This window comes from Cherax quadricarinatus, chromosome 10 (assembly GCF_038502225.1).
Source record: "Cherax quadricarinatus isolate ZL_2023a chromosome 10, ASM3850222v1, whole genome shotgun sequence".
NCBI classification, from domain to species: domain Eukaryota; kingdom Metazoa; phylum Arthropoda; class Malacostraca; order Decapoda; family Parastacidae; genus Cherax; species Cherax quadricarinatus.
The window spans coordinates 57,098,096-57,115,997 of NC_091301.1; positions in this window are offsets into that span (position 1 = coordinate 57,098,096).

Here is a 17,902-nt window from a genome sequence, read left to right on the forward strand (position 1 = left end):
GTTAGCACTAGTGTCATTGTCTAACCCTAGTGTCATTTGTTAACACTATTGCCATTAGTTAACACTAGTGTCATTAGTTAACACTAGTGTCATTAGTTAACACTAGTGTCATTAGTTAGCACTAGGGCCATTAGTTAACATTAGTTTCATTAGTTAAGACTAGTGTAATATGTTAACACTAGCGTCACTAGTGTACATTAGTGTCATTAGTTAACGCTAGTGACATTAACACTAGTGTTATCACTTAACACTAGTGTTATCACATAAAACTAGTGTCATTAGTTAACACAAGTGTCATTAGTTAACACTAGTGTCATTAGTTAACATTAATGTCATTAGTTAACACTAGTCTATTTAGCTAACACTAGTGTAATTAGTTATCACTAGTGTCATTAGTTTAAACTAGTTTATTTAGTTAACACTTGTGTCACTAGTTAACACTAGTGTCATTAGTTAACTAGTGTCATTAGTTAACACTTGTGTCATTAGTTAACACTAGTGTCTTTAGTTAACACTAGTGTCATTAGTTAACACTTGTGTCATTAGTTAGCACTAGTGTCATTGTCTAACACTAGTGTCATTTGTTAACACTAGTGTCATTAGTTAACACTAGTGTCATTAGTTAACACTAATCTCATTAGCCAACACTAGTGTAATTAGTTAACACTAGTGTCATTAGTTAACACTAGTGTCATTAGTTAACACTAGTGTCATTAGTTAACACTAGTGTCATTAGTTAACACTAGTCTCTTTAGCTAACACTAGTGTAATTAGTTATCACTAGTGTCATTAGTTTACACTAGTTTAATTAGTTAACACTAGTGTCATTAGTTAGCACTAGTGTCATTGTATAACACTAGTGTCGTTTGTTAACACTAGTGCCATTAGTTAACACTAGTGTCATTAGTTAACACTAGTGTCATTAGTTAACACTAGTGTCATTAGTTAACACTAGTGTCATTAGTTAACACTAGTGTTATTAGTTAACACTAGTGTCATTAGGTAACACTTGTGTCAATAGTTAACACTAGTGTCATTAGTTAACACTTGTGTCATTCGTTAACACTTGTGTCATTAGTTAGCACTAGGGCCATTAGTTAACACTAGTTTCATTAGTTAAGACTAGTGTAATATGTTAACACTAGCGTCACTAGTGTACATTAGTGTCATTAGTTAACGCTAGTGACATTAACACTAGTGTTATCACTTAACACTAGTGTTATCACATAAAACTAGTGTCATTAGTTAACACAAGTGTCATTAGTTAACACTAGTGTCATTAGTTAACACTAGTATTATTAGTTAACACTAGCGTCTATAGTTAACACTAATGTCATTGGTTAACACTAGTGTTATTAGTTAACACTAGCATCTTTAGCTAACACTAGTGTTAACACTAGTGTCATAAGTTAACACTAGTGTCATTAGTTAACACTAGTGTCATTAGTTAACTCTAGTGTCATTAGTTAACAGTAGTGTCATTAGTTAACACTAGTGTCAATAGTTAACACTAGTGTCATTAGTTAACACTAGTGTCATTAGTTAACACTAGTGTCATTACTTAACACTAGTGTCATTAGTTTTCATTAGTGTCATTAGTTAACACTAGTATCATTAGTTAACACTTGTGTCATTAGTGTACACTAGTGTCATTAGTTAACTAGTGTCATTAGTTAACACTTGTGTCATTAGTTAACACTAGTGTCTTTAGTTAACACTAGTGTCATTAGTTATCTCTTGTGTCATTAGTTAACACTAGTGCCATTAGTTAACACTAGTGTCATTATTTAACAATAGTGTCATTAGGTAACACTAGTGTCATTAGTTAACATTAGTGTTATTAGTTAACACTTGTTTCATTAGTTAACACTAGTGTCATTAGTTAACACTAGTATTATTAGTTAACACTAGTGTCATTAGGTAACACTTGTGCCAATAGTTAACACTAGTGTCATTAGTTAACACTTGAGTCATTCGTTAACACTTGTGTTATTAGTTAACACAAATGTCATTAGTTAACACTAGTTTCATTAGTTAACACTTGGGCCATTAGTTAACACTACTGTCATTAGTTAACACTAGTTTCATTAGTTTAACACTAGTGCCATTAGTTAACACTAGTGTCATTAGTTAACATTAGTGTCTTTAGTTAACACTAGTGTCATTAGGTAACATTAGTGTCATTAGTTAACACTTGTGTCATTAGTTAACACTTGTATCATTAGTTAACACTAGTGTCATTAGTTAACACTTGTGTCATTAGTTAACACTAGTGTCATTAGTTAACTAGTGTCATTAGTTAACACTTGTATCATTAGTTAACACTAGTGTCTTTAGTTAACACTAGTGTCATTAGTTATCTCTTGTGTCATTAGTTAACACTAGTGCCATTAGTTAACACTAGTGTCATTATTTAACAATAGTGTCATTAGGTAACACTAGTGTCATTAGTTAACTTTAGTGTTATTAGTTAACACTTGTGTCATTAGTTAACACTAGTGTCATTAGTTAACACTAGAGTTATTAGTTAACAATAGTGTCGTTAGGTAACATTTGTGCCAATAGTTAACACTAGTGTCATTAGTTAACACTTGTGTCATTCGTTAACACCAGTGTTATTAGTTAACACAAATGTCATTAGTTAACACTAGTTTCATTAGTTAACACTTGGGTCATTAGTTAACACTAGTGTCATTAGTTAACACTAGTTTCATTAGTTTAACACTAGTGCCATTAGTTAACACTAGTGTCATTAGTTAACACTAGTGTCTTTAGTTAACACTAGTGTCATTAGGTAACATTAGTGTCATTAGTTAACACTTGTGTCATTAGTTAACACTTGTGTCATTAGTGTACATTAGTTTCATTATTTAACACTAGTGTTATCACATAACACTAGTGTCATTAGTTAACACAAGTGTCATTAGTTAACACTAGTGTCATTAGTTAACACTAGTATTATTAGTTAACACTAGTGTCTTTAGTTAACACTAATGTCATTGGTTAACACTTGTGTTATTAGTTAACACTAGCATCTTTAGCTAACACTAGTGTTAACATTGGTGTCATTAGTTAACACTAATGTCATTAGTTAACACTAGTGTCATTAGTTAACTCTAGTGTCATTAGTTAACAGTAGTGTCATTACTTTACACTAGTGTCATTGGTTAACAGTAGTGTTATTAGTTAACACTGGCGTCTTTAGTTAACGCTAGTGTTAAAACTAAGGTCATTTGTTAACACTAGTGTCATTAGTTAACACTAGTGTCATTAGTTAACACTAGTCTCATTAGCCAACACTAGTGTAATTAGTTAACACTAGTGTCATTAGTTAACACTAGTGTAATTAGTTAACACTAGTCTCTTTAGCTAACACTAGTGTAATTAGTTATCACTAGTGTCATTAGTTTAGACTAGTTTAATTAGTTAACACTTGTGTCATTAGATAACACTAGTGTCATTAGTTAACACTAGCGTCTTTAGCTAGTACTAATGTTAACACTAGTGTCATTAGTTAACACTAGTGTCATTAGTTAGCACTAGTGTCATTGTCTAACCCTAGTGTCATTTGTTAACACTATTGCCATTAGTTAACACTAGTGTCATTAGTTAACACTAGTGTCATTAGTTAACACTAGTGTCATTAGTTAGCACTAGGGCCATTAGTTAACACTAGTTTCATTAGTTAAGACTAGTGTAATATGTTAACACTAGCGTCACTAGTGTACATTAGTGTCATTAGTTAACGCTAGTGACATTAACACTAGTGTTATCACTTAACACTAGTGTTATCACATAAAACTAGTGTCATTAGTTAACACAAGTGTCATTAGTTAACACTAGTGTCATTAGTTAACACTAGTATTATTAGTTAACACTAGCGTCTATAGTTAACTCATTGTCATTGGTTAACACTAGTGTTATTAGTTAACACTATCATCTTTAGCTAACACTAGTGTTAACACTAGTGTCATAAGTTAACACTAATGTCATTAGTTAACACTAGTGTCATTAGTTAACTCTAGTGTCATTAGTTAACAGTAGTGTCATTACTTTACACTAGTGTCATTGGTTAACAGTAGTGTTATTAGTTAACACTGGCTTCTTTAGTTAACGCTAGTTTTAACACTAAGGTCATTTGTTAACACTAGTCTCATTAGGTAACGCTAGTGTCAATAGTTAACACTAGTCTCATTAGCCAACACTAGTGTAATTAGTTAACACTAGTGTCATTAGTTAACACTAGTCTCTGTAGCTAACACTAGTGTAATTAGTTATCACTAGTGTCACTATTTTAGACTAGTTTGATTAGTTAACACTTGTGTCATTAGTTAACACTAGTGTCATTAGTTAACACTAGTGTCATTAGGTAACACTTGTGTCAATAGTTAACACTAGTGTCATTAGTTAACACTTGTGTCATTCGTTAACACTTGTGTCATTAGTTAACACAAATGTCATTAGTTAACACTAGTTTCATTAGTTAACACTTGGGTCATTAGTTAACACTATTGCCATTAGTTAACACTAGTGTCATTAGTTAACACTAGTGTCTTTAGTTAACACTAGTGTCATTAGTTAACATTAGTGTCATTAGTTAACACTTGTGTCATTAGTTAACACTTCTCTCATTAGTTAACACTAGTGTCATTAGTTAACACTAGTGTTATTAGTTAACACTATTGCCTTTAATTAACACTAGAGTAATTAGTTAACACCTGTGTCACTATTTAATACTTGTGTCATTAGTTAACAATAGTGTCATTAATTAACACTAGTGTGATTAGTTAACACTAGTGTCATTAGTTAACACTAGTGTCTTCAGTTAACACTAGAGTCATTACTTAACATTTTTGTCATTAGTTAACACTTGTGTCATCAGTTAACTCTTGTGTCATTAGTTAACACTAGTGTCATTAGTTAACACTTGTGTCATTAGTTAACACTAGTGTCATTAGTTGACACTAGTGTCATTAGCTAACACTAGTGTATTTAGATAACACTTGTGTCGTTAGTTAACACTAGTGTCATTAGTTAACACTAGTGTCATTAGTTAACACTAGTGTCATTAGTTAGCACTAGTGTCATTAGTTAACACTAGTGTCTTTAGTTAACACTAGTGTCATTAGTTAACATTAGTGTCATTAGTTAACACTTGTGTTATTAGCTAACACTTGTGTCATTAGTTAACACTAGTGTCATTAGTTAACACTAGTGTAATTGGTTAACACTTGTGTCATTATTTAACACTAGTGTCATTAGTAAACAATAGTGTAATTAGTTAACCCTAGTGTCATTAGTTAACACTAGTGTCATTAGATAACACTTGTGTCATTAGTTAACACTAGTGTCATTAGTTATCACTAGTATCATTAGTTAACACTAGTGTCATTAGTTAACACTAGTGTCATTAGTTAACACTAATGTCATTAGTTAACACTAGTGTCATTAGTTAACACTACTGTCATTAGTTAGCACTAGTGTCATTAGTTAACACTTGTGTCATTATTTAACACTCGTGTCATTAGTTAACACTAGTGTCATTAGTTAACACTAGTGTCATTAGTTAACACTAGTGTATTTAGTTAACACTAGTGTCATTACTTAACACTAGTGTAATTAGTTAACACTAGTGTCATTAGTTAACACTAGTGTCATTAGTTAACACTAGGGTCATTAGTTAACACTAGGGTCATTAGTTAACACTAGGGTCATTAGTTAACACTAGGATCATTAGTTAACACTAGGGTCATTAGTTAACACTAGTGTAATTAGTTAACACTAGGGTCATTAGTTAACACTAGTGTCATTAGTTAACACTAGTGTCATTAGTTAACACTAGGGTCATTAGTTAACAATAGGGTCATTAGTTAACACTAGTGTAATTAGTTAACACTAGGGTCATTAGTTAACTCTAGTGTCATTAGTTAACACTAGTGTCATTAGTTAACACTAGTGTCATTAGTTAACACTAGTGTCATTAGTTAACACTAGGGTCATTAGTTAACACTAGGGTCATTAGTTAACACTAGTGTAATTAGTTAACACTAGGGTCATTAGTTAACACTAGTGTCATTAGTTAACACTAGTGTCAATAGTTAACACTAGTGTCATTAGTTAACACTAGTGTCATTAGTTAACAATAGTGTCATTAGTTAACACTAGTGTCATTAGTTAACACTAGTGTCATTAGTTAACACTAGGGTCATTAATTAACACTAGTGTCATTAGTTAACACTAGGGTCATTAGTTAACACTAGTGTTATTACGATGACAAACAGTTCTTATCTACCTTCTCACTTTGCTTATCTACCTTTTTTCGCTTGTTTGCTACCTTTTTACCCTTCTTATCTACCTTCTCACTTCGAACATTAGAGGTTCCTGACCTCCCAACATCAGCGTTCTACTTGTGACCTACGTCTCACCTCCTGGCGCTATATAAGGCTCCATCCTGTCACTTCATCTCCATATTGTTTCAGACTATGGAACAATGCTCTTCTCCAGACTGAGGGACTGACCACCTCAAAAATTTAAGGGTGATGGACTGATTACATCGTCTTCAAGTATCTTCTGCTTCTATCAACTTTTCTGTACTTGACTGAAGAAGCCTACTGTGTAGGCGAAACGTTTCAAAATGAAGATACCTAACTGTTGCATGTGTGTCTTACCTAACAACCTTCTCACTTTGCTTATCTACCTTCTTACGCTTCTTTTCTTTATCCTTACCCTTGGTCTCTTACTATCTCAATGGCTGTCTAAGAAGTTTAAGAGGACAGAGACTGTTTATTATGGTTGAACGTCACTCGTAAACATCCAGTCAACAATACTTAAACATGTATAACAGAGATTACAGTATACTCTCAGTGTGTATACTCTGAGAGAGATATGTCCTGTGCCATTTTGGTTACCCAGAAAGGTATATTGACCAGCTGTGGTTCCCTCAGTCTTTCCTCAGCATCAGAGTTGTGTTTGTCCTCAGCAACAGGAGTTCTACCTTCTTCACAAGAAAGACACTTGTGTTATTAAGGTACCCAGGTGTCGTACACCTGGGTACCTTACCAGGTGTCGTACACCTGGGTACCTTACAAGGTTTCGTATACCTGGGTACCTTACCAGGTTTCGTATACCTGGGTACCTTACCAGGTGCCGTACACCTGGGTACATTACCAGGTTTCGTATACCTGGGTACCTTACTAGGTTTCGTATACCTGGGTACCTTACCAGGTGTCGTACACCTGGGTACCTTACCAGGTGTCGTACACCTGGGTACCTTACCAGGTTTCGTATACCTGGGTACCTTACCAGGTGCCGTACACCTGGGTACCATACCAGGTGTCGTACACCTGGGTACCTTACCAGGTGTCGTACACCTGGGTACCTTACCAGGTGTCGTACACCTGGGTACCTTACCAGGTGTCGTACACCTGGATACCTTACCAGGTGTCGTGCACCTGGGTACCTTATCAGGTGTCGTACACCTTGGTATCTAACCAGGTGTCGTACACCTGGGTACCTTACCTGGTGTCGTACACATGGGTACCGTACCAGATGTCGTACACATGGGTACCTTACCAGGTGTCGTACACCTGGATACCTTACTAGGTGTCGTACACCTGGATGCCTTACCAGGTGTCGTATACCTGGGTACCTTACCAGGTGTCGTACACCTGGGTACCTTACCAGGTGTCGTACACCTGGGTACCTTACCAGGTGTCGTACACCTGGGTATCTTACCTTATTATTATTATTATTATTATTATTATTATTATTATTATTATTATTATTATTATTATTATTATTATTATTAATATTATTATTATTGTTATTTTAATTATTATTATTATTATTATTATTATTATTATTATTATTATTATTATTATTATTATTATTATTATTATTATTATTATTATTATTATTATTATTATTATTATTATTATTATTATTATTATTATTATTATTATTATTATTATTATTATTATTTTAATTATTATTATTATTATTATTATTATTATTATTATTATTATTATTATTATTATTATTATTATTATTATTATTATTTTAATTATTATTATTATTATTATTATTATTATTATTATTATTATTATTATTATTATTATTATTATTATTATTATTATTATTAATATTGTTATTATTATTATTAATATAATATCTTATATAATGAAACAATAAGCGCTGAAAGTAACTGTTCAGTATTATCAAAATTACAAATGAAAATAAAGGGACATAATTCACAAGTTACAGGCAGCTCTTCTCTAGCATTTACACTCATAAAAAAAAATCCTCTATTATTCACGTGACTCTGGTGGCCACAATTCATGTACCATAAATCCTTACCGCAGTGCATGTGTTATAGATTATCTTCCCACAGTTCAGCCGATAACCACCATGCTACAATTCATGGCAGGATGATCTGAACACTGAAATGGTACAGTTGTTCCATCTGTGTCTGGAAAAAAAGGGATGGTGCTCAAAAAGTGGGCGTTGAATATTTTTGTATAATGGTAGAAGGGATAAGAGAGAGAATACAAACAGAAGAGATATCTCTCGAGTGAGTAGACAAACTGAGGTGCACGATCAACTAGCCGATGGCGGCTAGTTGATTGTGCAACCCAACGAGAATATATTGCTACACAACAAACCTAGGAACTATGTTCCAGTGGCAAACTGGAAGACACTTACAGATAAGTTTGCAATTTATCTGCTATTTACTATATATAAATTTAAGATATTTACTTTATATATATATATATATATATATATAATATATATATATATATATATATATATATATATATATATATATATATATATATATATATATATATATATATATATATATATATATATATATATATATATATATATATATATATATATATATATATATATATATATATAATATATATATATATATATATATATATATATATATATATATATATATATATATATATATATATATATATATATATATATATATATATATATATATATATATATATATATATATATATATATATATATATATATATATATATATATATATATATATATATATATATATATATATATATATATATATATATATATATATATATATATATATATATATATATATATATATATATATATATATATATATACATATATATATATATATATATATATATATATATATATATATATATATATATATATATATATATATATATATATATATATATATATATATATATATATATATATATCATATATATATATATATATATATATGCAATAAGATCACAGTAAACAGGTGATTTCAGAATATGCAAAACAACCACTCTGAAAGAATAGAGAAATTCCAAGCGCTTTCGTGACTACTCACATTATCAAGGAACTATGAAAGTAAAGCATCCAAGGAAGCTATATAAGGGGTCCGGCCAGCACCTCACTATCAGATCCCACAACGGTTAAACACCTGACGCCCGCCGACCCAACTTGGATAGGTCCTTTGCACAACTCACCCACAAACTATTCTACCCAAGAAAATTAAAAAATTATTATTTGTCCAGTGTATTATTAAATTCTTCCCAAATTCTATTAATTATAAATGGATCTAATTTATATAAACCAAAGGAAATATTCATATTATTGTCAAAACTGCTTTTTATGAAACAAGATTCAATTATATTCCTGTCGACCATGGACTTGCTTGATACAACTTTCTCAACTTTTTGAAAATCAATTGGATGGTTAAAATCTCTTACATGAATAAATAGAGCATTGGAATCTTGTCCAGTTCTAATGCTATATTTAGGTTGTTTTAATCTTAGTTCGAGATTTTTACCAGTTTGACCGTAATAAACTTTATCGCAAATTTTACAAGGAATCTTATAGACACATCCATCAGCATTTTGGGGGGAATTCTTTATCAAAAGTTTTTTTACTGTATCAAGATTTTTGAATACAACTTTAATATTAAAAGTCTTAAGAAGAGAAGGCATATCAACCAAGTTTTCATGGTAAGGGAGAACCAACATATTTTTAGTTGAATAAGGCTGGTTGTCCCTTTTTGGATTGTAAAATGTATTTCTAGCAACTTTAAAAGATTTATCAATTACATTTCTTGGGTATTTTAAATCATTACCTATTTCATAAATTTTGGATATTTCCTCATCTATGAACTCAGGACTACAAATTAGAAAAGCTCTCAAAAACATTAATGAGAAAACAGACAGTTTGACTCTATCTTGATGCGAGGAATAATAGTGGACATAGGAACAGTTATTTGTAGGTTTTCTGTAAATTTTAAATTTGAATTCATTATTACCCTTAATAATTAAAACATCTATTAAACTTTGCATTGTTGATGCAAAATTTGTATTTAATGATAAGTTTTACACTCAGAAGTTTGCTATGGCAATGGGAAATCCTCTTTCATCTGTTCTTAGCAACCTATACATGGAATTTTTTGAAACAAGGTTGCTTAACACAATCCTCCCTAATAGAGCTAAATGGTTCAGATATGTTGATGATATTTTGTGTCTTATGCCCAAAAAATGTAGATATACACCATTTCCTTGGAAAATTAAATAGCTTAGCCCATTCTATAAACTTTACTGTTGAGTTTGAAGAAAATAACTCATTGCCTTTTCTAGATGTTTTAATTATTAAGGGTAATAATGAATTCAAATTTAAAATTTACAGAAAACCTACAAATAACTGTTCCTATGTCCACTATTATTCCTCGCATCAAGATAGAGTCAAACTGTCTGTTTTCTCATCAATGTTTTTGAGAGCTTTACGAATTTGTAGTCCTGAGTTCATAGATGAGGAAATATCCAAAATTTATGAAATAGGTAATGATTTAAAATACCCAAGAAATGTAATTGAAAAATCATTTAAAGTTGCTAGAAATACTTTTTACAATCCAAAAAGGGACAACCAGCCTTATTCAACTAAAAATATGTTGGTTCTCCCTTACCATGAAAACTTGGTTGATATGCCTTCTCTTCTTAAGACTTTTAATATTAAAGTTGTATTAAAAAATCTTGATACAGTAAAAAAAACTTTTGATAAAGAATTCCCCCAAAATGCTGATGGATGTGTCTATAAGATTCCTTGTAAAATTTGCGATAAAGTTTATTACGGTCAAACTGGTAAAAATCTCGAACTAAGATTAAAACAACATAAATATAGCATTAGAACTGGACAAGATTCCAATGCTCTATTTATTCATGTAAGAGATTTTAACCATCCAATTGATTTTCAAAAAGTTGAGAAAGTAGTATCAAGCAAGTCCATGGTCGACAGGAATATAATTGAATCTTGTTTCATAAAAAGCAGTTTTGACAATAATATGAATATTTCCTTTGGTTTATATAAATTAGATCCATTTATAATTAATAGAATTTGGGAAGAATTTAATAATACACTGGACAAATAATTTTTAAATTTTCTTGGGTAGAATAGTTTGTGGGTGAGTTGTGCAAGGGACCTATCCAAGTTGGGTCGGCGCGCGTCAGGTGTTTAACCGTTGTGGGATCTGATAGTGAGGTGCTGGCCAGACCCCTTATATAGCTTCCTTGGATGCTTTACTTTCATAGTTCCTTGATAATGTGAGTAGTCACGAATGCGCTTGGAATTTCTCTATTCTTTCAGAGTGGTTGTTTTGCATATGTGTATATATATATTTATATATATATATATACATATATATATATGTATATGTATATATATATATATATATATATATATATATATATATATATATATATATATATATATATATATATATATATATATATATATATATATATATTATATATATATATATATATATATATTCGGCACCTCTGCCAGAGAGAGGCTGTGGGCATCTCGCTCTGTGATTTTGGCACAATATCGTCCAATCAAGAACACCTACCAGGACTATCATCAACAGACTGGTGTGTGAATATCTGCTGGTCGTGTTGGAAAGGGCCAGAAGACTCCGCATTTCGTCTATTCCGTCAGAATCAAGAAAAGTTCTGTGTATGTGAATTCAGTGAGGGAACATAACGGTCACCTATGGGTAGGAGAGGTCGGTGAGGGGAGGCCTAATGGAGGAGGAGGAGGCGGCGGCGGAGGTTGAGGGGTAAAACTGTCCCCCCCTTCCCCAAACAGGCGCGCATACACCGTGTGCTCGTGTTACAACAATGGTGTGTTTGTTCACCATGTGTATAGTGTATATAGTCTATAGTGTACAGTGCATAGTATGTGCATGGTATGCGCATAGCATGTGAAGTGTATAGCGGTGTGTCGTTGATAGTGGGGGCAGTGCACTGAGCATAGTGGTGTATAGTAACATGTGCACTGAGCATCGTGGTGTATAGTGACTTGTCCTGGGAGGGAGTGAGTGCCCTAGTCCGCCTCAGCCCACATCTTCCACCGCCCACCACAAGGACTGGACACCCCTCTCCTCCCCCCCCCCCCCACCACCACCATGAACCACATGCGGAATGTGCCATGCGCCATTTTCCCTTCAGCCTGGGCTTATCACACAGTGTGAGGTATGGCAGACGATGAAGCCAGCCAGCCACAAAGCCAGGGAAACAATGCACCCAACAATGAAAGAAGAGGCACATGTCAGGTGTGTGGAGAGTTTCGAGCACGCAACAGGGACGGCCGTATTCGTGCACACAATAGGTGTGCGGGATCACATATGCCCCCAGCAGAGAGCAGCCCACAGCCTCCACAGGCAGATGACAATTCCAATGGCAACCTCGTCACTTGCGATAACCTTCTGTTGGCATTCAAATCCACTGCTAGCAGTACACTATCCCACATCCCTAAAGCAGCTCGCCCATATGCAGCAGGGAAATTCACAGACCTTCTTAAGCGGGTGAATGGAGGTTCCACCAACTTAGAAGCCCGAGGCACCATCCAAGCATGGCGCAACCTTCTCTTGTTCGGCAATGTCTGTCTTGCAGTTCCTGAAAGACGAGGCAAACTGCTAACCACGTCAGTTATCAAGGCAGTGCGCAACTACCCAAGAACGGATAACTGTGTCCCTCTGCCCCATCATCGCAGGAATCAAAGAGGCAGACCCAAGAAAAGTCCTACTGAGAACGAGAAAATTTGCGCACAGGTTAGCAAAAAAATTGAGGAAGGTAACACAGTGGGAGCAATAAGAATAATTACAAGTGACGACACTGTAGCCCCCAAGGATGAGACCACGGCCCAAGCACTAAGAGACAAGCACCCAACCAGGGACACCACAACCATCAACGACAACCTGAGGAAGACCCTATCACTGAACAATTAATTTTGCCAGAATCGGAAGTCTATAAGGCGATCGTGTCATTTCCAGCAGGATCTGCAGGAGGTTACACTGGAATTCGACCTCAGCACCTCAAAGAGATGGTAAATCCAGTACTCGGTGAATCTGCATCAATTCTTCTCACCGAGTTAACAACTTTCGTCAACAATTGCCTGGCTGGGCGAATCCCAGAAGAAATTAAACCTTTCTTTTTTGGAGCCTCACTATGTGCTTTGAAGAAGAGGGATGGGGGAATCAGACCCATTGCAGTTGGAAACACTCTTCGCCGTCTCGTTGCCAAAGCAGCAGTGAGAAACATTCGCCTAGAAGCTGCCACTTTACTCCAGCCACACCAACTGGGCTTTGGGGTCTCTCAAGGCAGTGAAGCTGCAGCTCATGCGGCAAGGGCCTACATCAGGGACCTTCCAGAAGACAAGGCCCATAGTCAAACTTGATTTTAGAAATGCCTTTAATATGGTGAGGAGAGATGCTGTTTTGCCAGCTGTTCGGGTTCGGTTCCCCAGTCTCTTTCCCTTCATTTCAGCCGGCTACAGCAAACCCTCAATTCTTTTGTTTGGAGAACATGAAATTCAATCATCAGAGGGTGTTCAGCAGGGTGACCCACTTGCTCCACTTCTCTTCTGCTTGGCAGTAAGAGAACTAACTTCCAGCCTACGCAGTGAGCTCAATATATGGTACCTGGATGACGGCACTCTGGCAGGTACTGAAGAGTCCCTCGTGGGGGACCTACAACTGGTGAAAACACAGGGAGAAGACTTGGGACTCATCCTCAATCCCTCTAAGTGTGAAATCATCACAGCGAACCAGGAAATAATCAATGCTGTGCGAAGAATCCTCCCGGAAATCTCAACTACAACTCCGTCCAACAGTACCCTCTTGGGGGCACCGCTGGGTCACCAGGCCATCGATACTGTCCTCAGGGACAAATTGAATGACCTTATGAGAATGGAGGAGAGAATAAGCGATCTTGATGCCCATGATGCTCTGTATCTCCTCACAAGGTGTCTTACTATGCCAAGACTCATTTACTTCTTGAGGTGTGCACCCTCTTTTGACAACCCAACACTCGATGAATATGACGCACACCTGAGATCAACTTTTAAGAAGGCACTGAACCTGTCACTAGAGGATGAGCAATGGGATCAGGCAACCCTCCCAGTGCGACTGGGAGGTATAGGGGTGCGTAAAGCAACGCATGTTGCTTTACCTGCTTTTCTGTCTTCGTGTTTGGCTTCCAGTGCATTAGTCAAGAAGATAGTGCCCGAACGCTTGAGAGACTTGGTAGGAGCTCAAGACCCCAGGTTTACTGAAGCAGCAATTCGGTGGGACACCCTTACAGACTCCTCCAGTAGACCAGCTCCTCCCAAACAGCACAAACAGTCCCACTGGGACAAACCGATCATGGAAAAAATCGCCAACACAATGCTCTCCAATGCTTCAGGAAAGAACAAAGCTCGTCTCCTGGCAGTGAAGGCACCACACTCAGGAGATTTCCTGTTAGCTGTTCCCAATTCCTCCCTGGGCACCCGTCTCGACCCACAGGCCATTCGGATTGGTGTTGCTCTTCGCCTAGCCGCCCCCATCCTCACCGAACATAGGTGTATTTGCGGCAGGGCGACAGCTGATCAATTCGGACTCCATGGTCTCGTGTGTCACACAGCAGAAGGGAAGTATGCCAGACATGAGGAGATCAATGACATAATAAAGAGAAGCCTCGCCACAGCCCGTTGCCCAGCTCAACGGGAACCCCAAGTACCGAGGTCTGATGGAAGTCAAAAGCGTCCTGATGGAGCCACTATGCTACCCTGGAAGGATGGAAAGCAGATTGCCTGGGACTACACCTGTGCTGCCACATTGGCAGACACCTACTTGCCATACTCTGTAGGGGAAGGGGGTGGAGCTGCCAGCCACAGGGAGACCCAGAAGATCCGAAAATATGAAGACCTTCCCCCTTGCTATAACTTCATTCCAATAGGGTCGGAGACCCTTGGAGCATGGGGCAAGTGTGCTCTAAAGTTCCTCAAAGAGCTGGGTGAAAAGCTCATCATAGAAACCAAGGACCACAGGGCGACCAGCTTCCTCTTTCAGAGACTCAGTGTTGCGATCCAGAGAGGAAATGCCTGCAGCATTCTTGGCACGCGGCCCACCGCAGGGGAGCTGGACGAAGTATTCGAGATGTAGCTCTGAGTTACCTATGTTGTTTTACTTTGTATCATATTTTTGTGAATGTTTCGTCAATGTATTTTGTCTTTAAATAAAATATATATACATAATATAGGGGGTGGTAGGAGAAAATTCTCAAACAGCTTCAGGGAGAATCTTGAGTTTTCCCTGAAGCAAGTTTATTCTTTTTTCTGAGGATGAGGGTCCCCATTACAGTTCTAGAGGTGGTACCTCCCTATATTTTATATATATATATATATATATATATATATATATATATATATATATATATATATATATATATATATATATATATATATATATATATATATATATATATATAATAAATGTATGGAAGAGGGTAAGGTATCTAGGGATTGGCAGAGAGCATGCATAGTTCCTTTGTATAAAGGCAAAGGGGATAAAAGAGAGTGCAAAAATTATAGGGGGATAAGTCTGTTGAGTGTACCTGGTAAAGTGTATGGTAGAGTTATAATTGAAAGAATTAAGAGTAAGACGGAGAATAGGATAGCAGATGAACAAGGAGGCTTTAGGAAAGGTAGGGGGTGTGTGGACCAGGTGTTTACAGTGAAACATATAAGTGAACAGTATTTAGATAAGGCTAAAGAGGTCTTTGTGGCATTTATGGATTTGGAAAAGGCGTATGACAGGGTGGATAGGGGGGCAATGTGGCAGATGTTGCAAGTGTATGGTGTAGGAGGTAGGTTACTGAAAGCAGTGAAGAGTTTTTACGAGGATAGTGAGGCTCAAGTTAGAGTATGTAGGAAAGAGGGAAATTTTTTCCCAGTAAAAGTATGCCTTAGACAAGGATGTGTGATGTCACCGTGGTTGTTTAATATATTTATAGATGGGGTTGTAAGAGAAGTAAATGCGAGGGTCTTGGCAAGAGGCGTGGAGTTAAAAGATAAAGAATCACACACAAAGTGGGAGTTGTCACAGCTGCTCTTTGCTGATGACACTGTGCTCTTGGGAGATTCTGAAGAGAAGTTGCAGAGATTGGTGGATGAATTTGGTAGGGTGTGCAAAAGAAGAAAATTAAAGGTGAATACAGGAAAGAGTAAGGTTATGAGGATAACAAAAAGATTAGGTGATGAAAGATTGAATATCAGATTGGAGGGAGAGAGTATGGAGGAGGTGAACGTATTCAGATATTTGGGAGTGGACGTGTCAGCGGATGGGTCTATGAAAGATGAGGTGAATCATAGAATTGATGAGGGAAAAAGAGTGAGTGGTGCACTTAGGAGTCTGTGGAGACAAAGAACTTTGTCCTTGGAGGCAAAGAGGGGAATGTATGAGAGTATAGTTTTACCAACGCTCTTATATGGGTGTGAAGCGTGGGTGATGAATGTTGCAGCGAGGAGAAGGCTGGAGGCAGTGGAGATGTCATGTCTGAGGGCAATGTGTGGTGTGAATATAATGCAGAGAATTCGTAGTTTGGAAGTTAGGAGGAGGTGCGGGATTACCAAAACTGTTGTCCAGAGGGCTGAGGAAGGGTTGTTGAGGTGGTTCGGACATGTAGAGAGAATGGAGCGAAACAGAATGACTTCAAGAGTGTATCAGTCTGTAGTGGAAGGAAGGCGGGGTAGGGGTCGGCCTAGGAAAGGTTGGAGGGAGGGGGTAAAGGAGGTTTTGTGTGCGAGGGGCTTGGACTTCCAGGAGGCATGCGTGAGCGTGTTTGATAGGAGTGAATGGAGACAAATGGTTTTTAATACTTGACGTGCTGTTGGAGTGTGAGCAAAGTAACATTTATGAAGGGATTCAGGGAAACCGGCAGGCCGGACTTGAGTCCTGGAGATGGGAAGTACAGTGCCTGCACTCTGAAGGAGGGGTGTTAATGTTGCAGTTTAAAAACTGTAGTGTAAAGCACCCTTCTGGCAAGACAGTGATGGAGTGAATGATGGTGAAAGTTTTTCTTTTTCGGGCCACCCTGCCTTGGTGGGAATCGGCTAGTGTGATAATAAAAAAAAAATATACATATATATATATATATATATATATATATATATATATATATATATATATATATATATATATATATATATATATATATATATATATATATATATGTAGATGACTGGTTCAGAGAACCGACACGCTGATAAATATAAAATATATATTATATTTTTCCCATTAATAAGAATGGAAGAAACCCGAGAAATATTTTCCAGTAAGATTGGGCTGTACACAAGTGTTGTTAATAAACATCAATGTGAAACAAGTTAATGCTAGTGTGTTAAGGGAGACACTGAAACATCACTAAGTGCGAGTGTTTGCAGATGACTCAGTACTTTTGCGATATTCAGAAAATAAGCAGCAATGTATAGTGGAGGAGTTTGGAAGTGTTGATAAAAAGAAGTTTAAATAGAGAAAACAAGATGATTTAAGTAGAAGCAG